The sequence below is a fragment of the Aedes albopictus genome, chromosome 1 (genome assembly GCF_035046485.1).
Source record: "Aedes albopictus strain Foshan chromosome 1, AalbF5, whole genome shotgun sequence".
Lineage (NCBI taxonomy): Eukaryota > Metazoa > Arthropoda > Insecta > Diptera > Culicidae > Aedes > Aedes albopictus.
The window spans coordinates 260,447,974-260,460,875 of NC_085136.1; the positions used below are offsets into that span (position 1 = coordinate 260,447,974).

Genomic DNA, 12,902 nt, shown 5'->3' on the forward strand with positions numbered 1-12,902 from the left:
AACATTTTGTCAATTTATTTTGTACTGGGGATACTCAAAATAACTGGGACAGGTAAGATTTTCATTTTTCAAAAAATGTTCAATCCGCTGTAACTTTTCGAAAAGGGCATCAAATATTCTCAAATTTTTACTGTAAGTTCAACAACTAGTTGTGTATAAGTGGTTCAAATTTGGAAAACATCGGGCCATTCTACACAAAGTTATAAAGATTCTAGAAAAAGTATAATTATCTGATAGCCAACTTTGACCTGTTATATCTCCGGATTCAATGAACCGAATGCAATGAAATTTTGATCATTTATGACTAATATAATGAACTTTGAGAAACAGTTGACTTAATTTGAAATTATTAATAAGAAAGAAAGCTATAGCAATTTCATTTATTCTAGGTTTTTTTTTAGTAAATTTATCTATTTTTCATATGCATCCCTATACTTTTTCAATTTAATGCCGGCTATTTGGTTACTTTCCTTTGAAACATAAATATATTCAAGTTAATTAGAGGGAATTTAAATGAACTATAATAACTATCTCGAATTTTGAAACGATGATGAAGTTTTGGATAAATTGATGTTATATTAGAAAAATAATCGAATCATTATAATTTTCTTTCGTGTAAAGAATTTTATGTTTAGTCAAAAGTTTTTGATAGCTCATTATATATGTCATAAATGGTCAAAATAACATTGCATTCGCTTTATTGAATCCGGAGATATAACAGCTCAAAATTGGCAATCGAATAATTATACCTTTTTCTAGAACCTTTATAACTTCGTGTAGAATAGCCCGATCTTTTCCAAATTTTACCCACTGATACCCAACTAGTTGATGAACTTACAGTAAAAATTTGAGAATATTTGATGTCCTTTTCGAAAAGTTACAGCGAGTTGAACTATTTTTGAAAAATGAAAATTTTACCTGTCCCAGTTATTTTGAGTATCCCCTGTATGTTACACTATGGTTTGTACATCTGTCCCTGAATTTTAATACACATTTGTAGCGCTCCAGTCATTTCGGGCAGTGATCCAGTACAAAATATGTAAGCCGTCCCCTAACACGGACATCAAACGGCAGACGGTCTTGTGCTGTTGCCAGAATCTAAATGCCCCCTTTAGGATAAGATATTCCTAGACCAAACTCAAGCTATGTAAGCAACCAACGCTGCGAACAAAAAGGCAATCCGCCAGAAGAAATACGATCACAGAATTGACTGATGGACCAAGAACAAAAATGAAACCTCGTCATCCTGGGATTGGACTACGTTATCTATTTAGGTAACTGGGCACAATTCAGTAACAAATTTTGATAACGACGTATAATCAATGCTACACCATTGATTATACGTCGTTTTCAAAATTTGTTACTGAATTAATGTTATGTGTTGCATGTTTGTGTTTTGTGCATTTGTAATGTTCCATTTTGTTTTTCGTGTCTAAGTTCCCAAACGTGGGGCCCGATACGGAAACTAACATGTACATTTGTAGAGCTATGCTAACAGTTGTCCTATTTCTGGTGCCCATCGGGGGCAACAATGAATTTGTAGTGATCCGCAAAATTTTATGTTACAATAGGTCCCCCTGTCCGAATGGCGTCAGACCCTAAATCTATTGAACTCACACTAGGTAAATTGCCTTTACCACCATCTAAGCTAAATAGTATACTCAACAGAAGGTGAACTTAACCCAAGATCTCCCATTATAAAACTCAAATTTAAGTGAGGCTACATTTATCCAAAATTGGCCTCAAGGACGATGCACTTTGTTAGTTTTTGACAACATAGTTGGGGAAGCGAAGGAGAACAATCTAATATTGGATAACTAGTTAATTCGATATAGGGGAACTTACGTATTTTCGGCCGTTTTGTTCTCTTCGTCATGAGGGCTTTTATAAAACCTATTGAACTCAAAATTGACCTCAACATTTTTCCAAATAAACTGAAAAAAACCTCTTGTGACGAAGAGAACAAACCTGCCGATAATACCCTTGGTCACCCTACTTAATTTTATGTTAAATTAACTCAAAAAACCCAGATTTATCCACCTAGTGGTGATAGTGCCTTTCTCGTTGAATATGTACTCATGATCATTCCGTCGACGCAATCAATCTTGCCTTAGATTCAGTGATCAGCCCCAAAGCGCTGTGCCTTGATAACGGATGAGAAGGAGGAAATTCTCATATCAGCGATCTGGGAACCACCTACGAAATTCTGAATCCTGAGAATACATTATTTAGAAAAACGAGAATTTTATCAAAATCATCATCGAATTGGGGCACTTATTCCGATGTTATGTTCAACGTATAGACAGAGCCAGTTCTCTCAGTTGACTGCTTGACAAGCTAGGATATAACTTTTTTCACAGGTCTCTTTGAGGTCTTCGACAAAGCTTTTTGCACACTTTAGGCTATATTTTATTATCATTGGTTACGAGATTCATGTAAAATTTGTAATGTAGTAATTTGAACTGCCAATTTTAAATCTTATTCAAATTTTAAACGCATTACAGAGCTCGCCCTCCAGTCGCAGCAAAATTTTGCGCAGTAATTTTAGACGCAAAAGAAGATTTTAAAAAAAATGTTTGGGGCTGATGCGCTAAAATTTTAATTCAATACAACGTTGGCCCATCCTACTGTATGGTAACATTTCAGGAATCTAAAATGGTGTGGTTTGATGAGATCGGTCTAGTATTTTTCAGGTTTTTGGTTCTCTTACACATATCTATCGCTTGCATTGATTTTGTTCACTTTCGAAATTCCGCTGAAGCACTCAACGCTGCTTCTGCAACACCACAGCTAGCCTCTTATGTAGTCAGAGCCTATTTTATTGCTAACCATTCATCAGGTTATCGAAATATCACGATTTGATGTGTGCCATGCATGAGTTTGGTATACTTTATACTAGACCACTTACGATGGGACACCCGGAAATGTTTCTGGAACACTACCGGTAGTGTGGTCTGAGCTTATGTAAATACTAACTATTATCAGATACAGATTACCCATAACTAATAATACTACCGGTCAAGCTACCGGTAGTAACTTCTGTGGACTGTGCCTATTTGTTTATTATCCATGCATCAGGTGACTGACAAAAAAGCGATTTGATGTACCGCAAGCATGGGTTTGGTTCATTTTTATATTGGTCCACTTTCGGTTGAACACTCTAAACCGGTTCATTTTTACATTTGACCAATTCCTGCGGGACACACGGAACCGGTTGTGGAACACTACCGGTGGTCTCTAACATAATATAAGGCTTTCTTTTGAAAACCGTTCATCAGGTTATTGAAAAAGCCGCGATTTGATGTGTCACATGCATGGGGATCGGTTTCCTTCCACATTTGACCACTTCCGGAGGAACACCCGGAACCGATTCCGGGACACTATTAGTTTTTCCCAATTATGATCTGAGATATTTTTTCTTGTTATTCGTTCATCAGGATACCTAAAAAGCCATTTGATGTGTCGCGAATATTGGTTTGGTTCTTTTTTACATTTGGCCACTCTCCACGAGACAGATGTACACGTAGTTTCTAATGTGGGCGTTGTCTAGTTTCTCGCTATCCGCATAATTAGGTTATTGAAAAGGCCACGATTTGATGTGTCGCATGTATGAGTTTGCTTCACTTTCATATTTGGCCACTTCCGGTGGACACCCGGAACCGGTTCCGGAATGCTACCGGTTCAGTGAGGCTATTTTCCTGTTTACCGTTCATCAGGTCATAGGAAAAGCGGCGATTTGATGTGTCGCATGCATGAGTTTGGTTTACTTTTATATTTGGTCACTTCCGGCGGGACACCCGGAACCGGTTCCGGAATGCTACTGGTTCAGTGAGACTATTTTCCTGTTTACCGTTCATCAGGTCATAGAAAAAGCGGCGATTTGAAGTGTCGCAAGCATGAGTTTGGTTTACTTTTATATTTGGCCACTTCCAGCGGGACACTCGGAACCGGTTCCGGAATGCTACCGGTTCAGTGAGACTATTTTACTGTTTATCGTTCATCAGGTCATTTGGCCACTTCCGGCGGGACACCCGGAACCGGTTCCGGAATGCTACCGGTTCAGTGAGACTATTTTCCTGTTTACCGTTCATCAAGTCATAGGAAAAGCGGCGATTTGATGTGTCGCATGCATGAGTTTGGTTCACTTTTATATTTGGCCACTTCCGGTGGGATACTCGGAACCGGTTCCGGAATGCTACCGGTTCAGCGAGACTATTTTACTGTTTATCGTTCATCAGGTAATTTGGCCACTTCCGGCGGGACACCCGAAACCGGTTCCGGAATGCTACCGGTTCAGTGAGACTATTTTCCTGTTTACCGCTCATCAGGTCATAGGAAAAGCGGCGATTTGATGTGTCGCATGCATGAGTTTGGTTCACTTTTATATTTGGCCACTTCCGGTGGGACACTCGGAACCGGTTCCGGAATGCTACCGGTTCAGTGAGACTATTTTCCTGTTTACCGTTCATCAGGTCATAGGAAAAGCGTGCTTTGATGGGTCGCATGCATTGGTTTGTTGCATTTTCATATCTGGCCCCTTCCTGGGGTACCGGTCCGGAACACCTAAATGGCCATAACTCCGGAACGGCTGGACCGATCTGAACCATTTTCAATAGGAAACAATGGGACAATATGCCGCGTCGAATGAACCAGCGGTCGTTGAATTCGGATCATATTTACTATCTAAAAATGAGGTGACCTTTTTGTACACACACACACACACACATACATACACACATACATACACACACACATACATACACACAGATATCATCTCAACTCGTCGAGCTGAGTCGATTGGTATATAAGACTTGACCTCTCCGGGGGCTCTATCCAATTTTCGTTTTTGGAGTGAACATATAGCCTTTCGGTACACCTTGGTGCACGAGAAAGGCAAAAAGATATTATAGATTTTCCGTGTGTTTCTGTGAAGACATTTATTTTTGTGAAGACTTATAGCATGTTATGTGTAGTTAATGCCCTAAAAATTTTATCAAAATCGGTTCAGTATTGTCGATACAATAAAATGTGATTTTGAGAATTTTGGGTTTCCATTTAAAAAAATGTTTAGGCTATAACTTGGTTGTTAGCTCATCAAAACGTCTGAAAATTTGACAGTAAGTTCTGCAAGTAAGTCATAATAAGTGGTGAAAATTTCATTATAATCGGTTCAGTACTTTTTTTTAACAATTCATACAAAAAAACGGGGTTTTCAAATTTTGGGCACTTTTTAACATTTTAAAATCAGTGTGCATTATTTTGACTGTAGTATTGGCAACACTGTCCCGATTTTTTTTTGAAACTTTGACAGTGTAAACTCGTTGTGTTAATCTGTTCTCAGTGAAAATTTCAGCCATTTTGATTGAACATTTTAAAAGTTAGAGCAGTTCGAATGTCACTATACACGCAGAAAAATAAATTGTAAACACAATTAAATTCTAGTTAAAACCAATCAATTTTTCAGTTTACTATAGCGACAAACTGATTTCTAAATTAAACTGAACTGCTCTATTGTTTGATAATACAATATTTTCATTTGTCGAAATTTTTGACAGTTTGTTAAAATTAACAGAGATATGGTATTTTCAACATGAAATAATGGATTGATTCAAACGACTGCACTTTTGCCACTAACAAACCCGGAATGTGATTGTGTTGGTGACGGCAGCAACTGCGACAGCTCGGAAATCTATTTTTAGACTGTCGGTAAGCGGATGGGGGAGGAGAACGGCTAAAAAAAGACAAAAAAGGCGAAACCGACCAACTTTTTGTGGATGCTGTCGTGAGTACCTGCGCGTTATCCATCACGGCCAAAGCTGCACTTGGAAGTTGGCGTGATGGATTTGCTACACCTTCTTCGTTTCTGGCGATATTGGGGTAAGCATTTTATAGATGTGTGAGTGCTTTCGCACCATGTTTATGGTTTTTATTTTGTTGAAGCAAATGAAATTTTTGACATTATATGAAATGATAGTATTCGGTTATTTTTATCGATAAACTCTAAATGAAAACAAAGAAATTTAACTTTGGAATAAGTAAATTCTCAGTTTGAAAATCAACCATGCGTTTTATTGTTTTAAACAAGCGGCATTTTTCTGCGTGTACCAAAAACCACATATGCTTATTGTGACATAGTGCTACATACATATGTATATGACTATAACTTTTTAAAGGTCAAATTAAATTGAATGAAATTTTGACACAATACATCTACATTAAGGTGGCCCACACTTATATGAAAAATAAAAATTTCGGAAAATGCCAAGTCTTACCTCCTAAATCAGTTGTTTTGGACTCCCAGAAGCTACGTTCAAAATTTGAGCAAAATCAATTAAGCCTAAGGGGGCGCTCAAAACGCTTGAAGTTTGTATGGGAAAACTTGGCCAAATGTATGTAGAAATTTTAAGTTTTCGAATTTTGCCGCTAGGTGGCGCTGTAAGCGTTCAATAAATTAACCCATTGGTATTATTGTAGGTGACTATATGCCAAACAAGTTTGTCGAAGACCGCAAAGTGATCCAACGTCTGTGAAAAAAGTTATACCATAGGTAAAGTGAGGATAAATTTTATTGTTGTTTTTCCAATACATGTAAAGGAATAATATCAATAATGAAATCTCAATACTTTGCCTCACTTTGCCTAGGGTATAACTTTTTTCACAGTCGTCGGATCACTTCGCGGTCTTCGACGAAGTTGGTTGGCATATAGTCACCTTCAATAAAACCAAAGGGTTTATTCATTGAACGCTTACAGCGCCACCTAGCGGCAAAATTCGAAAACTTAATATTACTGCATACATTTGGCCAAGTTTTCCCATACAAACTTCAAGCGTTTTGAGCGCCCCCTCAGACTTAATTGATTTTGCTCAAATTTTGAACGTAGCTTCTGGGAGTCCAAAACAACTGATTTTGGAGGTAAGACTTGGCATTTTTCGAATTTTTTGTTCTTCATATATGTGTGGGCCACCCTAATCTACATACATACTTTTTGTACAGAAAAATTTTCATTGAAATCGGTTGAGTATTTTTGGCTCTATAGTTTTAGGTAAAAAATGTGATATTTTTTAAAGTGTTTGTTTGGCCCAAGATTCTCAAATGGTAAGTCTCTTGTTTCGACGATATCTCTGCCAACACTTAACCGATTTTGAAGAAAATTTCATGGTATTAGCTACACATAATGTACTATTCCTGGTAAAAAAATCAGCTATTTTTGTGCACGCAATCAAAAGTTATACATTATTCTTTGTGTCTCATTTTTTTCGAGTTCAGTCTTTAAAAGCTAAACAAATTAATGTTGTTTATCCAACCCAATGATTTAATCCCTAGAGCAATTTCAAATGAAATCCATGCAAATTTTGGTTGATAAAAACTTAGAAATTTATTATTTTTCAGTCTTTATATCGGTGAAAGTTTTGGAGTAGTTTATAGCTAAAATAAATTCAAATATGATAACCATTTTTTCTCGGGAATTTCAGGGTGTAAGATAAAGTGTTGAAATGATTTTGGAGCGAATTATTATAAAATTGGTATGTCAACTTTTAAAGAATTTTTGTGAGACACTTACAAAAATACTAGAATATCTCAAATTACTTTTTTCATCAGCAATCCTTGATAGAAAACTAAATTTTCAGGAAACATGCGGTACATTTTAGAAATTCCTCTAGACAACTTTCAAATAATTAAATTGTATATTTAAATTGTTATTTATCATTTAATTTATGGATGTTTTTAATGCCATCGACGATTCTGAGAGACATTAATTAAAGAACTTATTTGATGTTCCCCTACGAATTCATTTGAGTATTCACTCATTAGTGCTACGAAAATCTCTAAAAAAACAGAGGTTCTTTTGATAAGTTTAACCAAGATTTTTTTCGGAGATTCCCACCAGAACTTTGTTTGAATTTCAGACTGGAGCTTCATCCAGAATTTCCCGCAGATGTGTCCGAAAATTTATCCAAGATTGCCAGTTGAAATTTCTCCAGAAGTTGCTCGGAAATTTCAACTGGAGTTTCTCAGAGTTTTTCGGTAATTTTTGCAGGAGTTCCTTGAAAATTCGTCCTTGAAATTCTCGGGAATTTCTCCAGGAGTTCATCGAAAATTTATCCACGAGTTCCTCTGGCATTTCTCCAGGAAATCTTGGGGAAATCTTCCGAGAGTGTCTTCAATACACCTCCTGAAGTTCCTCGAGAATTTCTGCTGCAGTTTCTTGGAAATTCCAGAAGATTCTCGGGAATCCTTTAGAAGTTTATTAGAAATAAATGTGGATATTCCCTATGAATACTCCCTGGAAATCTTCGGAAATTCTTGGGAAGCCCCTGGAATTATTTCCGGGGAGCCTGGAGGATTTCCCGAGAAACTTCTGGAAAAAATCACGAGGATCTCCTGAAGGAATTTCCGAAGAAAGCGAATTTCCAAGTAACTCTCGTGGGTGTTTATATAGGGAACATCTGGATGAATTCCTGGGTAAATCCTAGTGGAACTCTTGAGAAACTCCTGGAGAAATTCTATGGGTACTGCTGCCATAGTTCTCAAGTGACTCCTGCAGGAATTCCCGAGCACTTCCCAAAGAAATCCAGGAGAAATTCCCGAGAAACTTGTGAACTCGCTTCTGAAGGATTTCACAAGGAACATGTAGCTGAACTCCTGAGGAACTCCTGTTGGACGAATTTCCGATGAACAGCTTGAGGAATTCCCAAGGAACTCTTGACGAAATTTCTGTAGGAATCAGAGTAGGGTAATTGTTCCCTTCATTGTGGTAGTACCTAATGTTGCGGTAGTGGCAATTGAGCACTTTTTCGACTGAAATGTTACCAAAAGGCATTTTTAATAGATGTATTATGCTTAAATTATGAGATTGCACCATTTGTGTGCTTAAGATTTGCCCAAAAACCTATTTTAAAAAAATATTTTCCTTAAATTTTTTGCTGCTGTGTTCCTATTGTTGCGGTAGTGTTCCTAATGTTGCGGTATCCCATATGATTTCAATGGGATACCGCAACAATAGGAACCAAAATTAAATTTTACCTCCATAATAGGAACAGTGTGCCTAATGTTGTGGTAAGCGATTTGTGATCGAAAACAGAGAGAAACGATAGTTTTTATATTTTTCCAAGCAAATTTGGATAGAAAACTACCAACTAACGTTTTGCAACCCTTCATTAGATGGTACGATCATTGTTTTTAAAATGAATTTACCTTAATACCACAACGATGGGCACACTTACCCTAACTTTCCAAAGAATATCCGATACCTGGTGGAATTCTCGAGAAATTGTTGAAGGAATTCTTGGAGGGATTCCCGAGGAATTCTTGAGTTAATTTCAGAAGAACTGCCGGAGGTATTCATAGGGAATATCTGGATGAATTCCTAGGGAAATCCTTATGGAATTCCCAAGAACTTCGGTATGAATTGCCGAGGAACTCCTGGAGAAACTCCCGAGGAACTCCTGGAGGAATTTCTAAGGAACTCCCGTAGGATTTCATAAGGGACATCTAAATGTATTTCTGGGGAACTCCTTCTGGATGAATTCCCGATGAACTCGATGAACTCCTAGAAGAATTTTCGAGGAACTCCTAGAGGAATTTCTGAGGATCTCCTGAGGAACTTTAAGAGAAATTCTGGAGGAACTTCTGGCGGATTTCCTGAGGAACTTCTGGGGGAATTCCTGCAGGATTTTTGTGAAACTCGTGGAAATATACTCTAGAAACTTCTTTGGAAATTCACGGGAAAACCCTGAAAAAAAAAATCCCAGGGAAATACTGGAGACAATCATGCAGTATTGCTGGAAGGCTTCTTGGTGAACTCCTGCAGTGAGTTTCGTGGAGATCCTGGAAGGAATTTTTAGATAATATATGTAGCCATTTCCTAAGAAATCGTAAAGAAGTTCCCAGGGAAATCCTAGAGGGATTATACCACAAATGCTGTAGGAGTTTTTCGGCAGTTTCTTAAGGAAGTCCTGTGGTAAGTATTCATCAGAAAACCATGAGGGGATTCCTGGGAAATTAATGTAGGAAAATTTGGGGACTCCTGGAGAAATTGTCAGCAAACTCCTGAAACAGTTCCCAGAGAACTCCTAGAGGAAATTCTGGGAGAAAACCAGAAGGATACTCTGACGGAGTTCCTGGATCAGTCCTAGAAAGAACTCCTGGAAGATTCTTGAATAGAGCTCTTGTATAAAGAAGCGATTAGAGAAGTTCCATAATGATCTCCTGAAAGAATCCCGGAAAGCACTGCATGAGGAATCACATAAAACTGGGGGAATCCAAGCAGAAACTACTAGGTGAGTTTCAAACTGCTGGAGGTTGTTGATATTGCGTCACTCACCGGAACAATCCGTTCGCAGTCATCTTAGCAAACTATAGTAGAATCACTTAGCACGATACGGGACTTTGCAATGCAGGCGACTTGCTCCGCCTAAGCTCCACTCCTCAATGAGGCAGCAACACACTGACTGTCTCGTCATGATGCTTGCTGTCACCGATGCTTACTAGGGGAAGGACACGCAAGGGGAATGTCACTAATCATTATTCACACCCCACAGAATGTGGTCCGCCAGTAATTTCCACACATTATGGTAATCAGAAAATTTATTTTTTGATATTGACAACTGTATCATAGAGATTTTTTCAACAAGTTAATATAAGTAAATTACAAAACATTTGTAAGTTCGCATAGTTAACTCTAGATTAACTCTGAAAAATATTATCAAAGTTTGTCTCCAGAATTCCGCAAAAAATAAATAGGGATTCCACAAGAGTATTTTAAGTTTTCCACTGCAATACTATAAACAAGTTGTACGCAAATTGAACGAGGTTTATTTACTCTGGATTCTTCTAAGATTTTTTTTTCAAACAAAATGTAATCAAAAAGAAAACAGATAGATTTTTTTAGGAATTTTTTTGGAGTTTCATCATTAGTTTCCTTTATTTAGTTTAATTCAGTTTACTAGTTTCCTCTATCAGTTTAGTTTGAAATTTAACCAGCAACTTTTACGAGAAAATCCATATAGAATATAGAATATAGAATTTTGTCCATATAGAATTTTGTCTTTTTAGATTTTATCTGAATTTTCATTGAAAATTACACCTCGATGCTTGCTTAAAGAAGACACATTCTACCGTGACGTTACAACGTTTTGACGCATTCGTAGTCTGATTTTCCACTATAACTCATGAAAACAAGCGTAAACCTCAAAATATTTTTTCATATTCGGATTCCTTGTAAAATTTCTGATATATTTGACCTATTGAACATTTAGTTTTCATTAGAAAAACGTGTTCAAAATGCGTATTTGTAGCGTGACGTTACAACGCGCTAGAAACCGACCCTCTCTAACGCGCTACCAACATCTTAAAAAATCTGCTCGGATTTTTATGATATTCTGATTTTTTTTCCACCATTGAAATTTATTGGTTTGTTCTTTAATTCAATGGAATAAAACACTTAAATTTCGGATTTGTTTTTGGATAATCGACTTTAACATTTCGTGACGTTACAACGCCCGTTCAGTTTCAAACAGGGTTCTGCTCGCGTTGTAACGTCACGAAAATGCACATCATGTTAGAATCAGAATAATCAGCCAAATTTACCCGAATTTGTGAATATATCATTGCATTATCTTCACTGCTTCAAGGGGAACTTTATTCTATTGAAAATCCGTTTTGTGATAAATGGCTCGGGGGGCAACTCATCACGCCGTCGAGATAAGACACATTCTACCGTGACGTTACAACGTTTCTACGCATTCGTAGACAGATTTTTCACTATAATTCATAAAAACTACTGTAAACCTCAAAATATTTTGTCATATTCAGATTCCTTGTAAAATTTCCTATATGTTAGACCTGTTTAACATTTAGTTTTCATTAGAAAAACTTGTTTAAAATGCGTATTTGTAGCGTGACGGTACAACGCGCTAGAATTCGACTCCCTCTACCGCGCAACCAACATCTTGAAAAATTTGCTCGGATTTTTATTTCATAATTTCTCCCACCATTGAAATTTATTGGTTTGTTCTTTAATGCAGTGAAATAAAACATATGCATTTCGGATTCGTTTTTGGATAATCGATTTTTACATTTCGTGACGTTACAACGCCCGTTCAGTTTCAAACAGGGTTCTGCTCGCGTTGTAACGTGACGAAAATGCACATCATTTTAGAATCAGAATAATCAGCCAAATTTGCCCGAATTTGTGAATATATTATTGCATTATTTTCACTGCTCCAAGAGAAACTTTATTCTATTGAAACTCCGTTTTGTGATAAATGGCTCGGAGGGCCAAGTTATTGCTATCAGCAGTATGAAAACTCCTTCATGAAGGTTAATGGTACCCATCTTCGGCCTAGTACCACCCATATTCATCTAATATTGTCCCAAACACTAAACCGTTGATATTCATTACTTCGCACCGCCAGCTATTTATATTTTGCAGCATAAAACTAATCACGCCGTCGAATTAAACATTTTTTCAATAATTTATGCAATGTCATTGAATCAATTAGAAACGCTTTAAGATGTGCGAGCAGTTATTGAACCAAAGACATACCTGAGGATCTGCATATTACTTAGGGGCATCAATTTCTGTGATTCCAGAGACAAATAGACCTAATTTTGACAAGAAAATCCATCCTATATATGTCAGAGGTTTAATTACTTACAGAGTTAGTGTCTTTGGCAAAGTTGTTTGATAAGTCAAAAACTTACAGCTGATTTACTATTGGATGTGAGATTCAGACACACTGGGTGACGCTAATTAAAAGTTTACAATAGTTTAGAATTTCTCAAAAAGTTTTCAACAAATTTTGACTATTTAAGAAACTATTTTTTGGCAAAATCTTTGGGCACTTTATAAGAAGTTACAACATGTTGAATATTTTTTGATTAAATATAAAGTGCATGA

The 12,902-nt window shown here is 37.0% G+C and overlaps 1 protein-coding gene across 1 annotated transcript in view; it reads left to right on the forward strand.

Moving 5' to 3' along the window:
- LOC115269359 (uncharacterized) overlaps positions 1 to 12,902 on the forward strand; it is a 763,799-nt gene that overhangs the window by 201,141 nt on the left and 549,756 nt on the right. The gene's annotated exons all lie outside the window — the stretch shown is intronic.